Here is a 26,928-nt window from a genome sequence, read left to right as displayed (position 1 = left end):
ATCTCAGAACCATCCTTGGACAAAGGGAGACCTCTTCTGGCTGCACAATTCCCCAGCGAGCATTTCACATGCCTATGGGTGATAACGGTGTTCCACGATTCAGGGATGAACACTCCCCCGCTTTTTCCTAGGCCTGGGAAATTTCATGAAGTGAACAGCTCATTCGCTTTGCCCTTTAATCATTCATACCCAAAATCCTGGCCAAATTTAACTACAAAGGACAAGCAACTATATATACCCCTAGACAAAAGCAGGGGTCTTTGTCTCTTCCAAGAGCTCTGCTGCTTTTTTTACTTTTTCTGTATTCTTTTCTGTGTAATAAATTTTATCTTATGACTTATCTGTGTTCCTTGGATTCACTCTTTGAATCCCTGAGACAAAGAACCGACAGAAGAAAGAATTTCCAGTAACACTGTGAGCTATGACGCCAGGGCACTCAACCCCAGGGAGACTGAGTGAGACTTGGTCTCACAAAAAAACAAAAATCCAAGGAAATTTGTTTCTGATTCTGAAACTGATAAGAAAACAACTACAAAAGCCTGAAGGCTCAACAAAGATCACCTGCTGGCTACCCTAGAAGAAATCTGTACAATAGTCAACACTGTCTACTGTGTCTATATAAATACCTCAAGAAAAATTAAAACCTGAATAAAAATTTCCCAGTAAGTGATGTGGCTAAAATATGACCTCATAAGTGACTCCACAACCAACTGATTTTCAGAAATATTTACTTCAATTGCCCAGAATATCACATCAGTTCTATAAAAATTTTTAAAACTAAATATAATCTTAAAAACTGTGCTAAAGCTATAAATAAAAATAATAGTGTTCTCGCATACAAACCCTACACTCAAAACCCAGAACTTGTAAATATTTGTAGGTGACTACTAAATGATTTCATTCTTTTACCCTGAACACATCCTTAACGTCATCCCTGTCAGTGTAAGCCAGATTAATGTTCTGTTTCATTGTACTTCTTTACACTGGACTAGTTTTTGAGATCTATCTTTCAGATCCTACATTCCAGTAACAGAGCCACTCAGACCAAAAAACTTAATCAGCTGGACTTAAACTCTCTACACGGAATACCTTTCCACCTTTTTCATGGCCTGTAGCATATAACCTTTAATCTCTACTATGACAAGCCTTGCCACCTCCTGAGCTACACTATGCCACGCTCTCAGTTGCTTAAGAAGAGGTCTCTTGCCCTGCTTCCTGAAATCTACAGACATTGTAGCCATTGACAAAGTTATCCTGAAGACTTAAAAAGACCTGACAATCTCAAGAGAAAGTGTACCAACCTCTGAGACATCCTACTTACAACCCCTACAATAATCAAGTTGTCTAAATTTCATCATTTCCACTTCTAGGCTTATCCCCTGAATATAAATCCAACAAACTCAAATTGAACCAGTGAACTACAAAACAATATGAAGACCAGAGTTAAAATTTCAATTGTGGGTATGGGAAGTGTATTATTATCAGACATCTTTATTTGTTATTAATTTAATTTTATCTTTATTAATGTTACTACGTGTTATTCCCAATATAACATTACATCTATCCTTTACCAAAATAAGTTCAATCTCAGAACAAATACAGTTAATCATAGTCATTATTTGCATGTGAAACTATTTCATAGACATGAAATATTATAATGGAAATGGGAAATAAGGGAGGGAGGCGCCTGTGGCTCAATGGGTAGGGCGATGGCCCCATATACCAAGGGTGATGGGTTCAAACCCAGCCCTGGCCAAAACTGCAACAAAAAATAGCCAGGCATTGTGGTGGGTGCTTGTAATCTCAGCTACTCAGGAGGCTGACACAAGAGAATCACCTAAGCCCAGGAGTTGGAGGAGGCTGTGAGATGTGCAATGCCACAGCACTCTACCAAGGACGATAAAAGAAAAAGAAAGAAAAGAATGGGAAATAAAATCATATATGATGAAAATAAGAGAGTATGTCAACCTAGTACAGATATGACACAACTGGTCTGGTCAGTTTCAGTCCAGCCTGACTTCACCGCCATTTCCTATTCTTACAGCTTTATAAATCTATTTCCCACCTTAAAAATGCTATCTTAAGTAGTTTAGGTGAATTGATTTAGGAAATTGACTTTTAAATTAAAATGATTATTATTTATGAGTCATAAGTTCTGCCAATTATTGTTTGAAATAAGAGTTGACATAGTTTTCATTTTAAACTTAAATATATCAAACTGTAATGTTAAAAATGGAAGAACAAAACAGTCTTAGAGAGACTACTCTCACGGTTCTCCAGACCCACAGCCTTATAACAAATGAAGGTTAGTGGACTTATCTCTATCTCTACATATTTATTAACTGACAGTGACAGACAACCTGAACTTCATCAGACAACACTACAAAACTAAATAAAATGCAAGTCATTTTTGTTTCAGTATTTCCTTTTTTGTAAATAAGTTAAATAAAAGACATCTTTTGTTTGAATAAATTCGAGAAATAACATCCAACATTGCTTTCTTGAAGAGAAGTTAAATACTCGCACATTGGTAAAAAATGTCTTACACCAAAAATTTTCACAAAGGGCACCATAGGAGGCTGAGGTGGGAGAATAGCTAGAGTTTAGGACTTTGAGACCAGGCTGAGCAAAAGCAAAACCCCATGTATTCTGCAAAGAAACTTTAGCTATCATGGTTGCACCTGTAATTTCAGCTACTTGGGAGGTGGATGGTTCCCTTGAGCTCAAAATTTGAGGTTGCTGTGAGCTAGTCTGAAGCTATGCCACTCTAGCACAGGTGACAGCAATAGGCTTGATCTCAAAAAAAAAAAAAAATTGCCACCAGAAAAAACAAAGAATTTTATATAATTGTGAACCACTGATCAAAGCCTTTACAAGTATTCCTTGTAAAGGAATATGTATACACCAATCATACACACAAAGCATTATTTCTGACTACAGTAGAATAAAACTAGGAATAAAAACCACAATAAGGGCGGGGAGTGGTGGCTCAAGCCTATAATCTTAGCACTTGGGAGGCCCAGGTGGCTGGATTGCCTGAGCTCATAGGTTCAAGATGAGCTTGAGCCAGAGTGAGATCTCATCTCTAAAAATAGCCTGGCATTGTGGCAGGTGCTTGTAGTTCCAGGAGAACAAAAGCAGTGGAGATGATGCAAGTGGTTGCCTTCAGTCACCTGCAGCAGTAACTACAACATTAGTGAGATTGTAGTCAGGAAGGCCTTAACTGCGGGTTGTTTTGTTTGTTTGGACTTGGGCACTCAGTTGAATTAACTTGGGAGAACTTGGCTTAGAATTAGGGTGACTTTAAGCATTTTCCAGGGCACAGAACTGGGCCACTGGGCCGAAAGGAGCTAACATTGTTTGGCTGTTGGCTGTACATGCAGCCATTGTGGGAGAACTGCCCCTGCAGGCTCTGCCCTAAGGGTCACAAAAGAAGCCTTGGGCTCAGAGACCCTGGGAGAGTGATCTCTTGACTGTGAGCAGTTCCAAAGGCCACAACTGAGATGCCGGGGAAGAGTGAAGCTATCAGTGTTTGGCAGTGGGAGAGCTGTCCTGCAGCCTGGGCCCTCAGAGGTCATTTTTGGTGCCTGGATAAGCAAGTAGCCATTTCCAGAGGGATTCCAGCAACAAGTACTTTCCTGAGAAAGCTTCTGCTTAGCCAAGGTTAATGGTTTAAAGTGTCTTTTAAGTGGCTGAGGAGAGATTTGTGCTCTCAAACCTGCAGGGATTGAGCTTAAAGAAGTCAGCATAGGCCTCCAATCTCGATTTCATATGCTGTATAAAGATAGTGATTAGTATCTCATACCCCAGAAGATCACCTGTTAGCCAGACAATATCCAGCAGGCTACATATACTGCTTTGTTTCTTTTCTTTTTTCTTTTCTACTTCAACATTTTCATCCTAGATTGCCTTTTTTTTCTTCTTCCTTTTTCCAGTTTAAATATAATTTTCCATGGTGGCATTTTTTAATAGCAAAAACTCCATTTTTGCTAGTGTTTTTACCCCTATTATTTGGTCGTTCCCTCAATTTTATCATGTAAGGTTTTCAGTTTGTTTCTTTTGGTTTGATTTATAGTATTTGTGTCTTTCCTCTCTATTTGGTAGAGCTGGGTACCATATCTGCTCAAACTGGAAAAAAGGTGATGACCTCAAGGGAACCAAACAACCCAGCACCCCCAGAAGTTGGTGGTCTTTAAGGTGCAGGTCAAAGTTCCCTACTCTACTCTTTTATTATTCCTGTCTCCCTCTTTCTGTACCTCTCTTCTTTTTTTTTTTTTTTTGTAGAGACAGAGTCTCACTGTACCGCCCTCGGATAGAGTGCCGTGGCGTCACACGGCTCACAGCAACCTCTAACTCTTGGGCTTACGCAATTCTCTTGCCTCAGCCTCCCGAGCAGCTGGGAATACAGGCGCCCGCCACAACGCCCGGCTATTTTTCTGTTGCAGTTTCGCAGGGGCCGGGTCCAAACCCGCCACCCTCGGCACATGGGGCCGGCGCCCTACTCACTGAGCCACAGGCGCCGCCCCTCTCTTCTTTTTGTTAATATTCCCTTTTACTCACCTCTGCTTCTTCCTTTTTTTAAATCTTTTTTCTCTTCTTGCTCTTCAATTTTCTCTTGGTTTTAATGCTGTACCAAAAGAACTCATCAAAATCTCAGAACAGAAGCACAGTAACTTCAAGAGCAAGAGGAAGTGAATGGAAAATTAGGGAAAAAAAACAGATAAAAGATAACACTCATGATGAAGAAATAGCAGATAAATCCTGGCAACAAGAAAAACCTGTGCAGAGCAACCCCCCCCCCACCAAGAAACCATGAGGTAGCTACTACAGATGATTCCAACTATAAAGAAATGTTATAAATGACAGAAGGGGAATTTAAAATACAGATGATGAAAACAATTGAAGGAAATTACTGAGAAAGTGGAAAATAACCAAAAGGAAATCCAAAAACAGAATCAAATAAGTGTTGAACAACATTAAGACTAAAGAAAGGATATAGTAGAACTGTAGGAATTCAAGAAATCAATTAGAGAACTTAGGCAATAGAAAGTATCAACAACAGATTAGACCATGCAGAAGAAAGAACCACTGAGGTAGAGGACAAAGCTATTGAGATAATTCAGAGTTTTAAAGAGGCAGAAAAAAAAGAGAGAGAAATCTGAACGTTCAATGATATGAGTTAAAAGGTGTCCCAGAAGGGGGAGAAGAATACCCCAGATGAATGGAAGCCATACTAGAGAATATTATAAATGAAAATTTTCCAAATATCACCAAAGATTCTGACACACTTCTTTAAAAGGGATATCAGATTCTAGGTTGTCTTAACTCAAACAGAGCTTCTCCAAGACACATTGTGATGAACCTGTCCAAAATCAAGACAAAAGGAAAGATTTTGCAAGGTCCCAGGAGTAAGCTCAAATTTAAATACAGGGGCAAATCCATAAGGGTGACTACAGATTTCTCTAATGAAACTTTTCAAGCCAGAAGACAATGCTTAACTTTTAATATACTTAATCAAAACAATTTCCAGCCCAGAATTCTATACCCTGCTAAGCTAAGCTTTAAAATTGGCAGAGAAGTCAAATCTTTTACTGATATACAAACATTGAGGAAATTTGCCACAACAAGCCCAGCTCTACAGGAAATACTTCAACCTGTTCTACACACTGACCATCACAATGAACCACCAGCAAAGTAAGCACTCAGAAATTAAAAGACAGAGCCTAGCTTCCACAATGATGCAAAAGATAAACCTAAGGAATGGACTTTCAGAAAATCAGATGAATAGACCGCTACTACACTTATCAATTATCTCAATAAATGTTAATGGATTGAATTCTCCACTGAAGAGGTACAGCCTGGCTGATTTTATTAAAAAACACAAGCCATCCATTTGCTGTCTGCAGGAAACACACCTAACCTCAAAAGATAAATTGAAACCCAGAAGTAACGGTTGAAAGACAAGTTTCAGGAAAATGAAATTCAGAAGAAAAGAGGGGTTGCTATCTTAATTTCAGATACATGTGGATTTAAATCAACTAAAGTCAAAAAGGGGGAAAATGGACACTTCATATCATTCAAGGAAAAAAACAACAAGAAGAAATTTCAATTGTAAATACTTATGCACCCAATTTAAATGCTCCCAGTTTCTTAAACCAGACCTTACTTAGTCTGAGCAATATAATATCTTCTAACATCAAAATAACAGGGGACTTGAACATTCTTCTTACAGAGCTGGACAGATCCTCTAAACAGAAATTAAACAAAGATATAAAGGACTTAAATGACACCCTAGAACAATTGTGGTTGATAGAAGTAAATAGAACACACCATTCCAAAGCTGGAGAATATACATTCTTCTCATCCACCCATGGAACAGTCTCCAAAATTGATTATGTCCGCAAATTTATTGACCATTGAAATTTTACTTTGTATCTTCTCGTACCACAAGGCATTAAAGGTGGAACTCAACTCCAAGTAAAATGTTCAACCCCACACACAAGCATGCATATTAAACAACCTTATGCTGAATTACAGTTGGGTACAGGCAGAAATAAAAAAGGAATCATTAACTTCCTTGAGCATAACAACAATAAACACAAAAGGTACCAAAACCTGTGGGATACTGCCAAAGCAGTCCTGGGAGGAAAATTTATCACTTTAGATGCCTACATCCAAAAAACAGAAAGAGAGTGCATCAACAAACTCACAAGCCATCTTACATAATTGGAAAAAGATGAACATTGTAAGCCTAAACCCAGCAGAAGAAAGAAAATACCCAAAATTAAATCAGAGATTAAAGAAACTGAAAACAAAAGAATCATTTGGAAAATTAATGAAAAAGGAAGTTGGTTTTTTGAAAAAATAAATAAAATAGATGAAACCTTGGTCAGACTAACGAAAAATGGACAAGTAATAAAAAATTAAAATCTCTAGCAATCTCAATCAGAAATGATAATGGGGAAATAACAACTGATGCCACAGAGATACAAGAGATTATCTCTGAATACTACCACAAACTCAATCCCCAGAACTTTGACAATATCATGGTCATTAATCAATTTTTGGTATCACACCCTCTCTCTAAACTTAGCCAGGAAGAAATGGATCTCTTGAACAGACCAATTTCAAACACTGAGCTCAAAGAAACAATAAAAACTCTCCCAACCAAAAAAATGCCCTGGTCAGGATAGCTTCACACCAGAATTCTTCAAACCTTCAAAGAAGAGCTTATGCCCACACTGCAGAAATTATATCAAACAATTAAGGAGGATGCAATCTTCCCCAACATATTCTACGATGAAAACATCACCCTGAAAGCAAAAACAGGAAAATACCTAAATAAAAAGAAGATTTTTCAGACCAAGTTCACTAATGAATATAGATGCAAAAATTCTCAACAAAATTCTAGCCAATAGATTACAGCTTATCATAAAAAAAACTCATACACTGTTATCGCATCAATTTCCTCCCAGTGATGCCAGGATGGTTTAACATATGCAAGTCGATAAACGTTATTCATCATATCAACAGAAGCCAAACCAAAGACCATGTGGTCCTCTTAATAGATGCAGAAAAAGCATTCAAAAAAATCTAGCATCCTTTTCTAATTAGAACACTGAAGAGCATAGGCACATGTGGCATATTTCTTAAACTGACTGAAGCTATCTATGACAAACTCACAGCTAATATATTACTAAATGGAGTGAAACTGAAATTTTTTCCACTTAGAACTGGACCCAGACAAGGTTGTCCTCTCTTGCCACTACTATTCAACATAGTGCTAGAAGTTCTAGCCAATGCAATTAGGCAACACAAGGAAATAAAGGGCATCCAAATGGCAGCAGAGGAGATGAAACACTGCCTTTTTGATGATGATTTGATCTCATACTTAGAGAACCTCAAAGACTCGAACCACAATATTCCTGGAAGTCATCAAAAAATACAGTAATGACTCAGGATATAAAATCAATGTCCACAAGTCAGTAGCCTTTGTAAATGCTAATAACAGCCAAGATGAGAGTCTAATTAACTGCCTTCACCATATCTTCAAAGAAAATGAAATACCTAGGAATAGACCTAACAAAAGAGGTGAAGGAGCTCTATAAAGAAAATTATGAAAACCTAAGAAAGGAAATAGCAGAAGATATTAACAAATGGAAGAAAATACCATGCTCATGGCTGAGAACAATCAACATGGTTAAAATGTCCATTCGCAAAGCAATCTACCGATTCAATGACATCCCTATTAAAATACAAACATTGTACTTTCAAGACTTGGAAAAAAATAACTCTTTGTTTTGTATAAAACCAGGAAAAAAACCCATATAGCTAAGGCAGTTCTTAATAATAAAAACAAAGCTGGGGGCAACAGCATACCAGACTTTGGGTTGTATTACAAGACCGTAGAGGTCAAAGCAGCATGATAGTGGCACAAAATTAGAGACATAGACATTTGGAATTGAATAGAAAATCAGGAAATGAAACTAACATGTTAAAAACCACCTAATTTTTTTTTTCGCAGTTTTTGTCTGGGGCTGGGTTTGAACACACCACCTCCAGCATATGGGGCCGGCGCCCTACTCCTTTGAGCCACAGGTGCCACTCAAAACCACCTAATCTTTGATAAACCAAACAAGAACATACCCTGAGGAAAAGATTCCCTATTCAACAAATGGTGCTGGGAGAATTGAATATTCACATGCAAAAGACTGAAACTGGACCCAGACCTTTCTCCTGTCAGAAAAATTATTTAGGGGCTGTGCCTGTGGCTCAGTGGGTAGGGCGCCAGCCCCAAATACCAAGGGTGATGGGTTCATACCCAGCCACAGACAAATTCCAACAAAAAAATAGCCAAGTGTTGTGGCAAGCGTCTGTAGTCCAGCGAATCGGGAGGCTGAGGCAAGAGAATTGCCTACACTCAGGAGTTGGAGGTTGCTGTGAGCTATGGGACACCATGGCACTCTACGAAGGGCAATAAAGTGAGACTCTGTCTCTACAAACAAAAAAAAAAAGAAAGAAAAATTGATTCAAGATGGATAAAAGACCTTAATCTAAGGCATGAAACAAATAAAAGAAAGTGTGGGGAAAACACCGGAAGATATTAGCCTGGGGAAGGATTTTACAAGAAAGACTTACTCACAAAAACTACAAAAGTAAACAAATATTACTTAATAAAACTGAAAAGGTTCTGTACATCTAAGAAGACAACAACCAATGTATATAGACAACCTACACAATGGAAAAGGATATTTGCATATTTTGAATCATCAAAGCTTGATAACTAGGATCTATAGAGAACTCAAATTAACCCACATGAAAAAAGCCAACAATCCCATATATCAATGGGCAGGAGAGATGAATAGAACCTTCTCTAAAGAAGACAGATGAGGCTCGGCGCCCACAGCTCAGTGATCAGGGCATATATACGGAAGCTGGCGGGTTCGAACCCAGCCCGGGCAAGCTAAACAACAATGACAACTGCAACCAAAAAGTTTGGATGTTGTGGTGAGCACCTGTAGTCCCAGATACTTGGGAGGCTAAGACAAGAGAATTGCTTAAGTCCAATATTTTAAGGTTGATGTGAGATGTGCCACCACAGCACTCTACTGAGGGAGACATAGTAAGACTCTGTATAAAAAAAAAGACAAATGAATGGCTAGCAAACACATGAAAAAATGCTCATCATTCCTAATTCTTAGAGAAAATGCAAATCAAAACCATCCTGAGATACCATCTAACCCAGGAAGAATGGTCCACATCACAGAATCTCAAAACTACAGATGCTGGCATGGATGTGGAGAGAAAGGAACACTTTTATTCTGCTGGTGGGATTACAAATTAATACAACCTTTTTGGAAATAAGTAGAGAACCCTCAAAGTACTGAAGCTAGACCTCCCATTTCATCCTGCAATCCCACTACTGGGCATCTTCCAAAAAGGGAAAAAATCATTTTACCGTAAGGACATTTAGACTAGACTGTTTATCACAGCTCAATTTACAATTGTCAAAGGGTGGAAACAGCCTAAATGCCCCCCAACCCAGGAATGGATTAACAAGCTGTGGTATATGTATACCATGGAATACTATTCAGCCATTAAAACGATGGAGACTTTACATCCTTTGTATTAACCTGGATGGAAGTGGAACACATTATTCTTAGTAAAGCATCACTTGAATGGAGAAGCATGAATCCTATGTACTCAATTTTGATATGAGGACAATTAATGACCTAGTACATTGTCTGAGCAGAAGAAGGGGAGATCATAGAGAAAGAACGAAGGAGGGGAGAAAAGGGAGACCAAAGACAGGGAAGGAGGAAGGGGATGGTGGTCTCGGTGTGTGACACACCTTTGGGGGTCAAGACACAATTATAAGAGGGACATCACCTAGTAAATGAATTCAGTGTAACCTGGTTTCTTGTACTTTCAATGAATCCCCAACAATAAATAAATACAAACAAATAAAAAAAAGGTGACCAATGCTTTTCTGCTTGTACAACATGTGTAAAAAAATGAAGGTTTCTAGCTATAAATTTAATTTAAAAGGTAAATGTTGGTCTACACTAAAAACCATAAAACATGGATGAAGAAACTGAAAAACACATGAATGAATGGAAAATTATTTTTCCATGGTGTTAATGAATTTAAAAAATTTTACTGAACAATACTACCCAATGTGATCTACAAATGTAATTCAATTTCTATGAATGTACACTGATATTATTCACAGAAATTACCTTTAAAACCCTAAAATATACATGAAGTGAGAAAATACCCCAAATAGCCAAAGCAATCCTGAGCAACCAAAAAATAGCCGGGCATTGTAGTGGGCGTCTGTAGTTTCAGCTACTCAGGAGACTGAGGCAAGAGAATCGCCTAAGCCCAGAAGTTGGAGATTGCTGTGAGCTGTGATGCCATGGTACTCTACCAAGGGCGATAAAGTGAGACTCTGTCTCTACAAAAAAAAAAAAAAGAATAATATACTTCAGGAGAAAGGTGGAAAAGAGGATTTGTCTTATAGTCAGTATTAACATTCATATTTGTAAAATAAAAAAGATTTAGAAATTTGTTGACAAGTATGTAAATATGCTCAATAACAGTAAACTGCGCACTTAAAAATATTTGATGAAAATTTCTATTTTTAATCACAATTAACAATGTGCTAAATTTGCTTACCTGAAAGATATAATTGAAACATGTTTCAAAAATTACCTTCAAGGATTGGTGCCTGTAGCACAACGGTAAGGGTGCCAGCCACAAACACCAGGCTGGCAGTTTAAAACCAGGCCCAGGCCTGCTAAACAACTATGACAACCACAACAAAAAAATAGCCAAGTGTTGTGGCAGGAACATGTAGTTCCAGCTCCTTGGGAGGCTGAGGGAAGAAAATCTCTTATGCCCAAGAGCTTGAGGTTGCTGTGAGCTGTGACACCACAGCACTCTATCGAGGGTAAAATACTGAAAATCTGTCTTAAAAAAAAAAATACCTTCAAATAAAAAAATTTGTTTCTCTTCCAAAATAATATAGATTCAAATAAAAAATACCTTGTTAATTTAAAAATATTTTCTTTATTGCTCACCAACACAGGATGAAAAAATTCATTGAACACACATACACACATGCACATAAACACACACATATTAAGTAATAAATATTGAAGGACAATGCAGGTCCTAAACATGTACGGGCAATATTTATAAAAGAAAAACATCACAGATACTTTCATAGGCAATACACACGCCCAATGAATATATAACTCTTAGACTACATCATGCTAAAGTGTACAGAATTGAAAATTCTCATTAAATTGTTATATTCAGGTTTAAATTTGTAAAAGTAAAATTAACTCATCTGGTGAAACATACATTTGAAAAAGAAACAAGGTAATATTGTTTGGCAAAAGAGTTACTAAATTTGATATCCACTATTTTGAATTTTGTGCACCTATGAAGATTGCTACAATTTTTACACAAAATATATCAACAATAATACAGCCCTTGGAAACTAAGAAAAGCTTGTGTTTCCAAATGAAGGAATAACGGAAATGCATGAAATATGTTGTGAATGGGCAAGACCTGTGGCTCAACGGAGTAGGGCGCCAGCCCCATATGCCAGACGTGGCAGGTTCAAAACCAGCTCTGGCCAAACACTGCACAAAAAAAAAAAAAAAAAAGAAAAGTGGAATAAAAAGACTACCTGTCTAAAAAAAAAAAAAACAAAAAACAAAAAGCAAAAAAAGGTGTGTGAATTACTCAATTAAAAAGAAAACATTGGGATTTTAATAAATATAAGGGGGCTCGCTAGTAATGTCATTTGCTTCTTACATAATATGCAAATTTAGCACTTTATTTCAGAAGTTTTTAATCTAAGAATCATGTACAAATTTTGCATGCAACATTTCAGAAAGTGAAAAATATAGGACAGTAATAGAAGGAAGATGAAAGAGAGGTCTCCTATTCATATCCCCCACAGCATACTGTGATAACCCAAATGAAAAGCCTTTATGGGAGTTTTGGGATTTTTTAGTTCAGTGTTTCTAAAAACCTAGTAGAGACAAAGATTAAAGAGGATGATTTTGTGAGAGCTAGAACATGACCCACTAACAGACTTTCCAATAATAGTCCTGGCAACAGAATAAGAAATGATTATACTGTACCATAGACTCAGCTGTAGCTTATGTGACCTAGGTTATGCCACTACCACCATCTGCCAAGATCCACAGGATGAGTCATACCCATGTGAGTCTCAGGTAAACAGGCCTGCAGACTTGGTTCAATCTTTGGCTCCTGAATCAACTTAAAACTCACCTTTTTCATCTTTCAGCCATGGTATGAAAAAAATCCTGCCCACATAAGGAGAAACATCCATCTATGCTCCTGAATCCAGAACCACCAAAATTTATCTGAAATGTGTTCTTTATTTGACAATGTAACCTGGCCTTGGTCACAGTCCAGAACCAATTTTCCTCCATTTGAGGTATGTCTGGAAGCACATGTATCTGTGTCCATGGAGGCAAGCCTGCTAACAATAATTTTACTGTGAATCTTAAAATTCCTTGGTAACCATCTCCAGGTGCTATCATCCAGGCTCTAGAAGCAGTCCTGCTACCCCTAAACTTGGAAGGGGAACATTACATGAACCCAGTGATAGGCCTAAAAACATTTCTCATAGGCTGAATGTGGTGGCTCACACTTGTAATTCTGGAACTCTGAGAGGCCAAGCTGGGAGGATCTCTTGAGCTCAAGAGTTTGAGACTAGCCTGAGCAAGAGTGAGACCCCATCTGTACTAAAAATAGGGAAAATTAGCCAACCACTGTGGTAGGCAATTGTAATCCCAGCCTCACAGAAGCTTGACACAGAAGGATCACTTAAACCCAAGATTTTGAGGTTTCTGTGAGGTAGGCTGATGCCATTGTACTAAACATGGGCAGCAGTTAGGACTATCTAAAAAAAAAAAAGACATTTTTCATAGGTGTGTATCTGGCAGCAGCCCTATACATCAGTTTCAGACCCTCTCAGCTATAATCAGGGGTCAGTCTGGCCCATTCAACAACCTGTCCAATGAGTGAACAACTACCCACATTCATTGCATCAGAATTGCAGAAATACTGCAGTTCTTAATCTGAGCACCAGTCCTACTGATCAATACCTTAAAAAAAATTCCACTTCCCAGGGAACAGCCAGGATATACAACCGTATGATCCCTGATAACAAGTCTACCAACCATGAAACACACTCAATTCCCTATAACAGCCATATTACTTGGGTTCAACCTTACTCACCTGAAATCTCAGAAAAAAATCGCATCAGCCCAGGCACCCAATAGAAGAAATGTCTCTATAATGACTGGATGAGGTATTTGTTCCTTCAGATTCAGAGTTCAAAACCCTGGGTATCCAGACAATAAAGTGTCCAGGTATCCAGACAACAAATTATCAGGCAGATGTGATCGCTGTAAAGGTATCTTTTTAGGCAGAAAAGATACAAATAAAACTCTAGTAATGAATTTCAAAGCAATGAACATCTAAAAAGGTGGCTCCTCTAACTCAGTGGGTAGGGCGCCAGCCACATACACCGGGACTGGAGGGTTCATACTCGGCCTGGGCTTCCTAAAACAATGATGACAACTGCAACAACGATGACAACAAAATAGCCAGGCACTGTGGCCAGTTCCTGTAGTCCAAGCTACTTGGGAGGCTGAGGCAAAAGAATCACTTAAGCCCAAGAGTCAGAGGTTGCTGTGAACTGTGACTCTACAACACTCTACCAAGGGTGACATAGGGAGAATGTTGCCAACAAAAAAAAACAAGGCTGAAAATGAATTTATCTCAATGAGACACAAAAGGACCCATATAACTAAAAAAAAAAAAATCATAAAACAATGCATAAACAAAATGAGAATTTTAATAGACAAATAGAAAAAAGAAATAGAGAAACAGAAAAATAGAAATAGAAAAAAATAACAAAACAAGAGCATCAGCTGAGTCTACAATGTCAAACTGAAAATGTAATGGCATCATAGGAGATTCCGCTATCCAGAATAACAATTCAACAAATGCAAAGGCAGACCATTTGAAGTTACCCAAATACAGAGAAAAAATAGAAAGAGTAAATGAAAGATATGTGTCTGAGAGTGCATCATTAAGTGAAGAAATATATGCACTTTTCATTTTCAAATGAGGAACAAACAGATAAAAAGTTTTTTAAAAATATAACGTCATCCCCTCAAAACTACATGGACATAGCTTTGTTAAAATCAAAGTATCTAAAGAAAACCCAATAACAATTGCCCAGGATAAATTTTAATTGGAAATATCCAAAGAAAAAATGAGAAACTTTCTTGTTGAGACAATCTTACTCTTTCACCCAGTGTAAAGTGCAATAGCATCATAGATCACAACAACTCCAAACTCTTAGGCTCAAGTGATTTTCTTGCTCCAGGCACCTACTGGGACTATAGATGCCAGCCACAATGCCCAACTAGTTTCTCTATTTTTAATAGCGTCAAGACCTTGCTCTCACCCAGGCTGGTCTCAAACTCCTGAGTTCAGCCTCCGAGAATTCTAAGATTACAGGCATGAGCCACTACACCATGCCTAAGGTGAGAATTTTAAGAGCAACAAGAGATAATAGAGCCATTAGCAGATATTTTTAGGCAGAAATTTTGTATTTGAGATGGAAGTGAAATTATATGTTTAACATGATAAAGGGAAAAAAATAAACTCTTTCAACCATAAAGACCATATCTGACAAATCAGACCTTCGGAAATGAAGAGTTTTAAGACATTCCCACACAAAGAACATTTAAAATGTATCACTAGTATATCTGCTGAAATTCTTTAAATTAAAATGGTGGAATACTAGTAATGAAAACATTGAAGTGTGAATTTCACTGGAAAAACTAAATACAAAGTGGAATACTAAACACTCTAATATTGTAATGGTGGTGCATAAGTCACTTTTATCTCTAGTATAAAAGTTACAAAAGGAAACTATTAAAAGGAAGACAGCTAAAATAATTTGTTAATGCATATACAATACAAAAAGTGGCAAAATGTAACACAAACAGTATAAAATGTGTGGAGGGGTGAATTTGTTGATTTTTTTATGCACAGAAATTAAGTTATCTTAAGCTAAAATAAGTATAGGTTCTAAGTATAAAATGTATGTAAATCTTCTGACAAATACCAAAAAGAAACTGTAGTACATACAGAAAAGAGAGCATCAAAGCATATACCAATGACAAAAAGAAATCCAAAAACTGGGGAAAAAAGGAAATATAGTATTATTAAAGAAACGATGTAATTATAAAATGCATAGAAAAACAAAATTACAGTAGAAAGTCCTTACCTATTCAAAATTACTTTACATGTAAAGAGATTCAATTATCCAATGAAAAGACACGGCTATAAACTATGGCCTATGAAATTGATAGTAAACTTTAATTGCTATGATAGAAATAAGAAGTGGGGCCTTGGGCTCGGCACAGTGGCTTACATCTGTAATCCTAGTGCTCTAGGAGGCCAAGGTAGGTGGATTGCTTGAGTTTAGGAGTTCAAGACTAACCTAAGCAAGACTGAGATACCATATCTCTACATAAAATAGAAAAGCTAGCTGCGTATTGTAGCCAGTGCCTATAGTTCCAGCTACTCAGGAAGCTGAAGAAAGGGATCTTGAGACCAAGAATTTGAGGTTGCTGTGAGCTATCATGTCGCACACCTCTACCCAGTTTGACAGAGTGATATTCTGTCTCAAAAACATAAATAAATAAATAAATAAAATAGAAGTGGGGCCTTTAAAAACTGATTAGGCCATCAGGGCAAATTGAGTGGATTGGGGTTTTATTTTTTTATTGAATGAGTGTTAGCTATCATGAACATAGTTCTGTTATTTAAAACAGCAAAAAGAATAACAACAGCTCTACCTGATAAACAACCTTGCACTCCATCAGTTCTTTGGTCTCCATCCCGTTATGCTGCAGCAAAAAGGACTTTTCCAGATGTCAGTACCATGGTCTTGCCTTGCCCAGCCTCAAGAACTAAATGTCAAATAAACTTCTATTCTCTTTGTTTGTTTGTTTGGTTGGTTTTGGAACTATTCTCTTGCCTCAGCCTCCTGAGTAGCTGGGATTTCAGGTGTCTGTCACAACTCCACACCATTTTCTTGCTGCAGTTGTCATCATTGTGTAACAGGCCTGGGCCAGATTTGAACCACCATCCCTGGTGTATGTAGCCAGCGCCCCAACCACTGAGCTATCGGTGCCGATCCTAAACTTCTATTCTTTATAATTTACCCAGTCTGTGGATTGTTGTATCACTTAAAATGGAATAAAACAGAGATGAATGGATTTTTTAAAAATCTAATATTATTCTTCTTACAAGTGATTCACTTTTGATTTAAGGACAAATAGGCCAAACGCGAAAGGATTAAAATGAAAATTTTATGTTAATTTAAGCGAGAGTGCAGGAGTGATCAAACTTTACATAGCACAAAATAGTCTTTTATGAAAAATCTGTCAAAAAGTTAAAAATCATTTACTATTTATTAACAAAAAGGCTAAATTGTCAAGAGGATATATGATTAATATGTATGCAACACTAAAACTTCTAAATACATAAAGTGAACATTAGCAGAATAGTCGAAAAAATAGAAAGAAATACAATAATAAAATGGAATTTCACTGTCCTATTTAAAACAATGAATAGATAATTTTGGCAGAAAACCAGTAAGTGTGCACTTATAAAACACTGTAGACTAATCAGACCTAACAAACACATTGATCACATTCCACTCAACACATATACCAACCTACTAAGATTAAAATCATGAAGTAGAAATACTAAATAGACTAATACTGAGGAAAAATCTTGAAGCAAGTAATAAAAAAATCTTCTAACAAAGAGAAGGACAGGATGGATGACTTCACAGGTAAATTCTATCAAGCATCGAAAGAAGAAATAATCAATGCTCCCCAAACTCCCAAAAAACTAAAGGGGGAGAGACTTCCAAACTTAAATTATGAGACCACCATTATCCTCATATTGAAGCCATATAAAGATACTATAAGAAAGAAAACCATAAACCAATATCTCTGATTAAGATACAAGCAGAAATTTTCAACAAAATACTAGAAATGAAATACTTCAACATGTTTAAAAGATTATATACCAAGAAAAAGTAGGATATATATTTGGAATACAAGGATATAGCAACATATACAAACAAAAAATATATACTACAAAAACAGAAATGACATAAATTATATGATTATCTTAAAATATTTATTTAAAACATTTCATAAAATTCAATACATTTTCATAATAAAAACTTGAAATTCTATACATACAAAGATATGTATCTCAACATAATGAAATCATATATAAGGTACCATTCTCAACATTGAAAATTCTAACAGACATTGCTATAGTATCAGACAAGCAAATAAATGTACTCAATCTGATGATTTTTATTCAAAACTGTATTAGATAAAGCCAGAGTAATTAGGTAATAAATTAACAAAAGACATTCAAACCAGAAATAAAGAATTAAAACTCTCTTGCTTATAGACAAAGTGGTCAGATATATACAAAACTGTAAATATTATAATAAAATTATTTATTTATGTATGTATTTATTTTCTAGAGACAGAGTCTCACTTTATCACTCTCAGTAGAGAGCCATGGTGTCACAGTTCACAGCAACCTCCAACTCCTGGGTTTAGGCAATTCTCTTGCCTCAGCTTCCCAAGTAGCTGGGACTACAGGTGCCAGCCGCAACAGGCAGTTATTTTTTTGTGGCAGTTTGGCTGGGGCTGGGTTTGAACCCGCCACCCTCGGTGTATGGGGCTGGCATTCTACCCACTGAGGCACAGGCACTGCCCACAAAATATTTAGAGATAATAAACCCAGACACTAAATTTGTAAGTCAACATTCAAAACTGACTTGCATTTCTAAACTCTAAAAACAAATGATCTGAGAAAAGGTTAAGAAAAAAAATCCTACTTACAATAAAATTAAATACTATAAAATTTTGATAAATCAGCTTGGTGCCTGTAGCTCTGCAACTAGGGACCCAGCCACATACACCATTGCTGGAGGGTTCCAGTCCGGCCTGGGTCTGCCAAACAATAATGACAACTACAACAAAAAAATACCTGGGTATTGTGGCAGGTGCCTATAGTCCCAGCTACATGGAGGCTGAGGCAAAAGAAACACTTAAGCCCAAGAGTCTGAGTTTGCTATGATCTTTGACACTACAGCACTCTACCTAGGCCGATATAGAAAAATTTTTTAATAAATCATTCTGGGACAACTAGTTAGCCGCATGTAAAAGACTAAAACTAAACACACACCCCTCTCTGCCCACAAAAATTAAGTTGTGATGGATAAGAGATTTAAATGTAAGATACAGAACTATAAAAACACTAGAAGAAAGTGTGGGAAAACTCTTCATTTTACTAGTTAAGGAAAGAATTTATGAAGACCCCACTGGAAATTGCAGCAACAAAATAAATGAATGGAAACTGATCAAGTAAGAACACAGGAAAGAACACATTCAACAAAGGAAAGTAACTTACAGAATGGAAGTAGGTCTACAAATCAAACAAAGTGTAGAAAAAAATCTACAAAATACTCAAGCAAATCACCTTGAAAAGGTAAAACAGCCCCATTAAAAACTGGGCAAGAGAAAGAAAAAGAAACTTTTCTCATGAGGACTTACAAATGTCTAGCTGACACATGAAAAAAATGATCATCATTCCCAATCATGACAGAAATGCAATCAAAACGACTTCAAGATACCACCTAACATTCTCAGAATCACCTATAACACACAGTGAGTGCCCAGAGAAGCAAACACTCATGCATTGTTGGTGGGGATAAAAATTAGTATAGCTTCTGTAGGAAAGAGGTATGGAGATTCCGCAAAGAACTAAATATAGGCCTACCATTATATCCAGCAATCCCATTCTAGATATCTGCCCAACAGAAAAAAAAGTCATTTATCCATAGGACATTTTCACTCAAATGTTATATATAGAAGCACAATTTACAACTGCAAAGATGTGGAAATAATCCAGGTCCCCTTCACCACAGGAATGGATTAATAAACTCTGGTACATGTATATAATGGACTAGTATGCAGCCATGAAAAGATGGCAATTTTATATCTTTTGTAATAATCTGAATGGATTTAGTGAACATTATCCTAACTTAGGTATCACAATAATGAAAAAAATGAGCATCACATGAACTCAGAACCAAATTAGAAACAGTAGATTAACAACTCCATGCTGCCTCTTTGCCTTCTTGCCCTGACAACGGAGGCCCATTTGCTGATTATAGTGAATGTATGCTGCTTTGCAAACTTTCTTACTCTGTCAACCTACCTATCCCTTCTTCATAAACCTTCTTCCATGCTTGCCTTACTTAGACTTTTCTGGTCATTTTTATCCAAAAGCATTCCAAGAACTGAAGATCCAAGCAGCTCTTAGAAACTCTGACATATTAGGATTCAAGAAGCTGCCCTGAAACCCAACATCTTTGGTGCTCTGTGGCTTTGATAAACCTGACTTGGATTAATTCTCCCAAAACAAGCCAACTCACCTTTTTCATAAAGACCTTCACTCAGATGAGTAGGACTGAAGGAGGTTATTGAAGTTTTCCAAAGACTTCCAGAGATATCCATATTCCTAAACTTCCTTGGAGGACCTCAAATACTGTTCAAATGGAATTCTGCTGTGAAACCTTCAGATAAATAGTTCTTCATTTGCTCTCCCCTTGGTTCATCCCATATTGGAGACATTTAACAACCCAAGAAGCTGAATAGCTTGGCACAAAATTCCAAGGATGAGGACAACATTCCTTTTGCAAATCAGCTCCTGTCATAGTAGCCAAAATGAAATGCACTACCCAACAGCCTCCAGCAAAACGGAGATACTGGGTGCATGGCAATCAAACATCCTGGGTGATACCCTCTCACTGGCAGACTGCTGTTCCCTGGGACTAGTATATGCAGATACCCAAATTGCCTAGGATTCAGCCAGCTGGCCTTCCCAGTGTGCAGGCTGCCTCCACAAACTGGCACTTCCATTAATTACTATTTTTGCCTGTACTGGAACAGCAGCTGCTACTGGAGTAGCCACAGGGGCCACAGGAGGTGCATGCTAGGCCTACAACAGTCTTGAGATGCAGAGGCAGCGCAAGCCCTGATAAAAACTAGCTAACACTTGCCCACTTATAGGAACAGTTAGATTCCCTGACAGGGGTTTCCTTATAAAACATACAGGTCCTTAACCTTTTAACTGTAGCAGAAGGAAGCACCTGCTTGCTCTTAAAGGAATAGTGCTGCTTCCATGTTAAAAAGTCAGGATAGGTATCGGACAGCATCAATGCCATCCTGAAGTCTGCCTTCAATCTCCAGACATAAGGCAAAACATCTAGACCTTGGTGGATGTTATAGTAATTCCCTTAGTCACCCCCTTTCTTAGCATCCTGGAAAATTTTAGAATGGGAATGATTTTCATAAATTTTCTGACTAAATTTATTTCATCCACCTAAAAGGAATCAAGCTAAACATGGTCCTACCTTCCCTACCTTTCCCCACACCTATTTTCTCCTCATGCTGACAGCCACAACCAAAGTTCCCTGAAGAGTTTGCAAAAGACAACTTTAATAATAATCTTTCATCCCTCTCAGTAGAAAGCAGCAAGATGATTCTCTCAGTAAGAACAGTCAGATGATACACCCCACCCAATGATTTGGGCCACTAGAACAGAGAAGGAGGAAATGTTAATCATAAAACTTCCTCGGTGAAGGGGAAAACTACAACCCAGAAAAACTATGTAAGCTACTAGTATGAACTAGTTTAATCTGAACTTTAAAAAGCATTTTAAGACTCAATTTAACAAAGGAAGTGAAAGATCTGTTGAGTAAAATTTGACATTAATGAATGTAATGAAAGAAGATTCAAATAAATGAAAATATATCCATTAATCATACACTTAAATAATTAATATACGATGACTATACTCTACAAAGCAATCTACAATCTCCAGACAATTCCTATTAAAATTACAATGGCATTTTTCACAGAAATAGTAAAGACATCAAAATTTGCTATAAAATCACAAATGACCCCAAAGCTCCAAGAAAATCTTTGAAGAACAAAGCCGGAGTTTTCACACTTATTGATTTCAAACTACTACAAAGCTATGCTAACCATGAGTATGGTTCTCACCTAAAAAAATACAAATAGAAAGATGGAGAAGAATAGAAAAAACAGAAATAAGCCTGTTTCTGTACAGTGGACTAGTTTTTGGCAAGGACATGAAGATATATGAAGGGGAAAGTATAAGCTCATTAATAAATAATAATAAATAGTGGCCATCCCTGTGCACAATAATGAAATTGAACTTTCATACTGTATACAAAAATAAGCTCAAAAATAGATGAACATTTAATGTAGTACCAGAACTATATAACTTGTATGAGAAAGCATAGGGAATAATCTCTTCAACATCAGCTTTTGTAATGATGTTTTTACCACACTAAAAAAATTACAATGAAAAACACTAAAAGCCTAGCCAGGTGTTGTGGCAGGTGCCTGTAGTCCCAGCTACTTGGGAGGCTGAGGCAAGAGAATCACTTAAGTCCAAGAGTTCCAGGTTGCTGTAAGCTGTGATGCTATGGTACTCTGCCCAGGGCAACATAGAGAGACTCTGTCCAAAAAAAAAAAAAAAAAACCACTAAAATGCAAACTAAAAAGTTTCTGCACAGAAAAAGAAATTAAAACAAACAAAGAAACAAAAATGAAAAAAAAAAACATAAGTGAGCAAATCAAACCTTTCTCTCTTATATCAGGAATCTGAGATTCATTCACACAAAGTGCAAGCTTTAGACACATTCAGCAAAGGAAGGAAAGAAAACACATGAGGTAAATTAGATATTCTGGAGGTAAGGTATTGTCACCCCAGAGACCAGGTTTCTGTAGTTCTCTGACACCACATCCCTACACAAATTGTGCTGAGCAGGGTCCAAGTATTCCCAATCTTTTGGAGTAAATTCTATGGTGACATTCCCGAATGTCAACAGTTCCTAAAAAATAAATAAATAACACATTGACCAAGTGGCCATGGGCAGAGTTTTTAGGATCCAGGTATTCCCACTCTTCCAGAGAGAAATATATGCCCACATAACTGCATATCACTAATCTCTGAATAAATGAATAAAATGGGTAGAGTTCTTAATTTGGCTCCAGATAAAATGAGGGGGTTAAGACCAGGCACAGTAGTTGATGTCTATAATACTAGCTCCCTGGGAGAACAAGGCAGGTGGATTGCTTGAGGTCATGAGTTCCAGACCAGCCTTAGCAAAAGCAAGATCCCCTCCCTAAAAAAAATTTCCAGGCATTGTGGCAGGCGCCTATAGTCCCAGATACTTGGGAGGCTGAGGCAAGAGTATCACTTGAGCCCAACAGTTTTAGGTTGTTGTGAGCTGTAAGCTGTGATGCCATGGCACTCTACACAGCTTGAGACTGTGTCTCAAAAACAACAACAACAACAAAACAAAAACAACATTGGGCATTGTGGCAGACACCTGTCCAGCTACTATGGAAGCTGAGGCAAGAGGATTGCTTGAGTCCAGGAGGTTGCTGAAAGTTATGCCATGACACTCTAGGAGGGTGACAAATAAGACTCTGTCTCAAAGAAATTAGTTATATATTATCAATGTCAGTGTCTCTTAAAGAAGAAAATGTCTTCCCTAGGTTTTGTGTAGTCCCAGTTCAAAATCTGGCCCTTTCTTGTTCATTCCTGGTTGAAGTCAGACCTTCTATGTAGTTTTTAGGTGGAATCAATCTGGCTCTGTACTCTTGAATGTAAAGGAAGCTGGAGAAGAGATTCCCTCATGGAAAGTTTCTAACACAAAATGAAAAACCCCAGGACCTTTATTTAAATTTCACAGCTGTAGATTTAGGTCTTGGAGAGATGGGGACATTGCAAGTGCCTTCTGCATATCCATGAACATTTCTGCAAAAGTAGAAGTGGGGATTGAAATTCTAAGATTTACTCAATGCACATGTGCAATGAAACACACCTGGAATGACTGGTGCTCTGTGAATTTATCTTTTAGATAAACTGGCTCTAATTGCTAAAAATGAGACTGTAGATCCCAATGAGGCAAAGAGATGATCTCACCTATCAATTTTTGGGGCAGTATACAATGTGCTGCACAACTATGTGTTGTGAGTAGAAGCCCTGGAAAGAGATGCCTGTACAGTGAAACTTGTGGGGCATCTTATAGGTTTATATCATGTCTGGAAACCCTGGACAGCATTTCAGAAATATAATAATAAAGAGAATAATCTCCACCCCAGAAATTCTATCCACTATTCTGAAATAGACAGAAAACTAATTTATAACATAATTATACTAAAATTTAATGCACAGCACAGGCAATATGGCAAGAAATTGCCATAATTAAATCTTCAATTAGAAGACTTGACAGTACCATTCTTTTCTTGTTTTTTTTTTTTTTTTTGGAGGCAGAGTCACTATGTTACCTTTGGTACAGTTCCCTGGCATCACAGCTCATAGCAACCCTCAAACTCTTGGGCTTACATGATTCACTTGCCTCAGCCTCCCAGTAGCTGGGACTACAGGATCGAGACTTCTTACAACAATGGGGTGCAATGCTTACCATCCCCACAATTTAAAAGTCTGATAAAAATAGTATGTTTAATATAGCCTATGATCCAACTCAGCTTGATGTTAATAGAAAGCTTGAAATATCCCAGATGGACCATGATAAAACAGGCCTACAGCTTCTTTCATTACCACAAATAAATGTTTCCTACGGGACTCTGCCCAGCACTTTGCCCTTTTCTTGCAATGGAAAACAGATAAACCAGTTTGGGTGGAGCAGTCGCCCCTTCTTTTGATAAAATTAGAAGCGCTGCATCAATTAATTGATGAACAATTGAAAGCTGGTCATATTGAATCTACAATAACTTCCTGGAATTCTCCAATTTCTGTAATTAAAAAGAAATCAGGACCTTGCCTGCGTCCGCGCGGAGCCAGCGGTTCTGCACGCAGCCAGCATCCTGAGAGACGCGCCCCACACCGACGGAGGGGACATGGGCAGAGTGATGGTGGCCAGGCTCGGGCTGGGGCTGCTGCTCCTGGCACTGCTCCTACCCACACAGATTTATTCAAATCAAACAAGCGTAACAATTCCAAGTAACTCCTCCCAGAGTACCTTGGTTGCGCAAATCCAGCTATTGCCACCAAGGCAGTGGCAGTGCCCTACCATCCACAGCCGGTCTCCTCATGGTCTCGTTCTCTCTTCTACATCTCTACTGTTAAGAGACTCAGGCCAAGAAACATCTATACTTCCCCATCTTCTAAATCTAATCCAAACGGCATCTAGAAGTCCAGTGGGCAAGGAAAAAACAGGTATTCATCGAATCTACTAATTCCACACCTCCTTTTATTAATACAGAAAATGTTGAGAACCCAAATTGATTGGTTTGAAGAACAAGTGAAGGGTTTGACTAGATGATGGATTGTCAATATTAAGTCTGCTGGAGTTTCATGTACAAGAGGAAGAGTGGCAACATCCAAAATTAGCAAAAATGTGATTTCCTTGAATGTGGCTTAAGAAATGTGGACACTTAAAACTACTGAGAAAATAAGAATAGATTACATATCTTTGTCTAGAAATAAAGGATATGATGTGGAATGGGGATTCAATTTTCATTTGATTCATTTGTTCTATAAGGCCATAAAAACAGGTAATATAAAAAAGCTTCCATGATTCTATTTATATGTACATTAGAAGGAACTTGCAGTTGTTACTGTAAATCCTCAGTGTATTGTTTCAGCAGTACTAATTTAATGCCGCTGATATACTCTAGATGAAAATTTACATTGTTAAGCTATCACTGTTCTTTTGGGAACTGAACACTTTTTTTCCTCTGAGGCTTTGGATTTAACATTGCATTTCACCTTTTATGTAGTAATTGACATGTGCCAGAGCAATAAAGGATTGGAATTTCCCCCAAGGCCAAGCATCCTAACTAACTCTTGCATATCCTTATAAAGTCAAGTGGTAGGCATTTCCTTACATCTATTGCCATTCAAAAAGAGCACCAGGTCCTTTTAGCTGAACAGATTCCAAAGAGTAGATAGAATTGCATTGATTTCAACTAATGTCAAAGTGAGTTTTATTTCTGCATATGTTGAATACTTTTTATAATTTAAGGAAGGATCTATTTTGAAGGCAAAATTACAAATCTTGAAATTAAATAAGGCAAAGATCTGAAGGAGCCAAAGGTGTAAATCAAGTATTTGGAAAAGTTAAGACTGGAAGCGAACGTTCATTAAATTTGCAAAAACTTTTACACTCTTTCTGTAAATTTTTTTTTTTTAAATCAGCGACAACTATGGGTCAGAATAGCCACATTTGGAACACCTTTTTGTTAATCAGTCAATATTTTTAGATAGTTAGAACCTTTTCTAAGCCTAAAAGTAGGCTTGATTCTGCAGTAAATCTTTTACCACTGCCTCGATACACAGAAACCTTTTTAAAAATAGACACTCCATGAAGTCTTTTATTTGCATGGTCACAAACTGATGCTTACATGTTCCAATATCTAATATGGCCACAGTAGTCGTGGTAACCAAAGTCATTCTTTTTCCATCTTTAGAAACCTACATGGGAACAACTAGACGGACGGGACAGATCTGAAGCTACCATGTGTGTGAATGAACACTCCCTTTGCTTTGTACCTGAATGCCATACAACTATTCTGAATTGTATACAGTGTTTGTGTATTTATGCTTTGATTCATATTAATTTCTCATGTTATGGAGTTGATTTGCATTGAACACAAACTGTAAATAAAAATATGGCTGAAAGAGTAAAAAACAAAAAAGAAAAGAAAAGAAATCAGGTAAATGGACAATGTTAATAGATTTAAGCAAAATTAATTCAATTATCCACCTGATGGGGTCTTTGCAACCTGATTCCTAATCCTACCTTAATACCAAAACATTATTCTATAATTATTATTGATTTAAAAGATTGCTTTTTTAATATTCATTTGCAACCAAAAGACAGAATGTTTGCTTTCACTGTTTCTGCTTTAAACACTGAAAAACCTACTCAGAGGTTTCACTGTAAAGTATTGACTCAAGGTATGCTCAACAGCCCCACCTTGTGTCAATTATTTGTAGATCAACATTTAGAAGAACTTAGAAAATCTTTTCCATAGAGCATGTGTTTGCATTATATGGATGATGTTTTATTGGCAAATCCAGATTTTAATAAGGTACAGAAATTATATCAATTGGCATGCTCAAAATTTAAAGAATATGGTCTTTAATTAGAAGACAAGGTACAAACTCAAGAGCCTTGGAAATATTTAG

Source organism: Nycticebus coucang, chromosome 20 (assembly GCF_027406575.1).
Source record: "Nycticebus coucang isolate mNycCou1 chromosome 20, mNycCou1.pri, whole genome shotgun sequence".
In the NCBI taxonomy this organism is placed as follows: domain Eukaryota; kingdom Metazoa; phylum Chordata; class Mammalia; order Primates; family Lorisidae; genus Nycticebus; species Nycticebus coucang.
This window is presented reverse-complemented; position numbering follows the sequence as displayed.